This window comes from Schistocerca cancellata, chromosome 6 (assembly GCF_023864275.1).
Source record: "Schistocerca cancellata isolate TAMUIC-IGC-003103 chromosome 6, iqSchCanc2.1, whole genome shotgun sequence".
Taxonomy (NCBI): Eukaryota; Metazoa; Arthropoda; class Insecta; order Orthoptera; family Acrididae; genus Schistocerca; species Schistocerca cancellata.
This window is the reverse complement of record NC_064631.1, coordinates 520,991,229-520,993,794: the sequence shown is the minus strand read 5'-3', so window position 1 is coordinate 520,993,794 and position 2,566 is coordinate 520,991,229. Positions and strand designations below refer to the sequence as shown.

At 49.4% G+C, this 2,566-nt stretch overlaps 1 pseudogene; it reads right to left on the bottom strand.

The window, feature by feature from the left end:
* Positions 1-2,185: 2,185 nt before the first annotated feature.
* Positions 2,186-2,303, bottom strand: LOC126089807 (5S ribosomal RNA; annotated as a pseudogene).
* Positions 2,304-2,566: the final 263 nt, after the last annotated feature.

Here is a 2,566-nt window from a genome sequence, read left to right as displayed (position 1 = left end):
CAATGAGTGATCCCCCATGTCATGTCCAACCGCTCGAGTACTTGTTGCATGTGCTTCTTCGAAGCGTTCGAGAACATCTCTTCAGATGCAGCATACCATCGCGTTCGAGGTCTTCCAGCATTACCATGATATCCCGTTAACGAGCCTGTTTCGCCAAGTCGCCAGTGAATTGCTGTAAACGTTTGCGGGTGTGGGTGGCCTCTTGCTGGGAACCGTTCCTCATACAACCGTCGAGCTTCATGCGCATTACCGTCGGCTAGTCCATAAACAAAAACCGTGTCTCGTTGTTCTTTAAACGAATACTGTACCTCCATGCTTATTGTATGGCTAAATCGCAGGTGACGTTTGTGTGCTCCGAAGCAAAGCTTACGTATGAATTCCTCTGACGTGAGGTGGAGACAAACAGCAAGTCCTATTCGACACACTTTGGGGCAGTGACAGGGCGAGGGCCGTTTGTATCTGAGGGCCGACAACCACAGCGTTGCCCATCAACCGACCAACGGCAACAGGGCAATCCCAAAGTCAATCGGAGCGCGTGGCGCCAAGTTTCCATAGTTGAAAAATGGTGCGTAGTCGACCTACACAACATTAGTAATTTTGGTTCCTACTGGCATCAGCTATCCAGGGTTAAAATTTTCTGACACAATTTTTCCCGACCCTACAGTGGAGAAAATTGTTGCACCAGAAGGACTAGCGTGAAAGACTCCATCAAGCCAATTATCGGATTAATGACCGCAACAATAGCTACCACTTGCGAAAAAGATAAGTGTTGGGTGTACGATCATCAGAAGTGGCTGTGACTGTTGGCTTTTCACGCACAGTCCGGTCACGGCGCGGTGCGGCGGCCTCCGCCACGCCACCTCCCCCTCCGCCACCGCCCCTGTCGGGTCTTGCAACTCCGGCCAGGGTCCTGAAGCAAGTCCCCACGGACTGCTGGAAAGCGGGACGCCACTCGCTTCCCGGGCACCTAATCAAAACTCCCCCCGGCGCCGGGTCACTCATTACGGCTGGCCTGCGCCAAACTTAATCACTGTCTTTAGCGAACCTCATTAGGTTGTATTATGACGTGTAACGCGAGCCACGTTTCATTACGCCCTGTGTGTCGCCGTGTCGGTAAGTTTCGGCGGCCGCCCGGCGTTCGCCGGCGATATTCCCCCGGGTAATGAGCGACGCCTTCCCAGTGGATCCGCCTGTCTCCGAGGAAGCTCGCGCAAACTCCCTGCACCTCGCCAACTACCTGCCGCCGACCTTATTAAACGGAAAGTTTGTCAGTTCGCTGAAAGGAAACACGCTGCGAGTGAGGTGGCAGGCTACGTACTAGGTAAAATGCAATCCACTGTAATCGTCCTGTGAACAAAAAATCGCTCAGAGAGGCGTTACTCTCCCCGATTCTGCCCAGAAGGTCAGAGTTTAACGTTGCCGTTACAGCGAAGTGGTCAAATAAAAAGAGTACTAATTTAGTTAGGCATGTACAAGAAAGGAAGTCACATGCGACCTCTGGAAGAACTATCGAAGCCTTCGTCTTAAGATTCAGACATTCCGCGCAAAACATAATTCAGTTTCGTCAGGCAGCACGTTGAACTTTGAGACACTGCCCCTTTTCGCCTGGGGAAACTGTCAGAGGGAACTGCTAATAATATGATACAACTTGTGAAAATTACTCGAGAATGTCAGTGTTTTCATCAGCTCATAAACAAGTTCTCGCCGCTGTTAAAGATGGAATTTTGAAATATTGTATCGTTCTCAAACATACTATATCAGCCACCGGATACTACGAGACGATTCCTCATGGGTAGCGCTTTTTGCACCATGAAATCATAATCACTTGAATTAATTTGGTTGCAATTTGTTCTTTTCTTAAGAACGCGTTTCGCCGTCGTGGGGCTTCTTCAGATTATCTACAGGATTAAGAAGCTAAGTAATAATTACGGTACTGTCCGAGCATGCACGACTGTAAAGGTGAATAATGAATCATTGCTAAGAAAGCACTTCGTCTTCAGGCCACGAGTGGCCTACCGGGACCATCCGACCGCCGTGTCATCCTCGGTAGAGGATGCAGATAAGAGCGGCGTGGGGTCAGCATACCGCTCTCCCGGTCGTAACATGGTATTCTTGACCAAAGCCGCTACTATTCGGTCGAATAGCTCCTCAATTGGCATCACGAGGCTGAGTGCACCCCGAAAAATGGCAACAGCGCATGGCGGCCTGGATGGTCACCCATCCAAGTGCCGACCATGCCCGACAGCGCTTAACTTCGGTGATCTCGCGGGAACCGGTGTATCCACTGCGGCAACGCCGTTGCCTGAATCATTGCTAAACCTAAAATTTTTGCTTTCACAACATTTTGAAAACCATCAAACGATTCTGTGCTACAGGGAAGCATTCGTCAAACCAGATAAATCCCCAGTGGCCTAAAAAGAAGAAGAAAGAAGAGTCTGGAATAATTTCGTGTAACGCCGGGATAGAATGTTAAGAATGTTAAATAAAGAATCAAACTTAACGGAACATATGTTAATAAAGTCGTTCCAACTAGCCAGAATGGTAGAAGCACCACACTGAGAAGTGG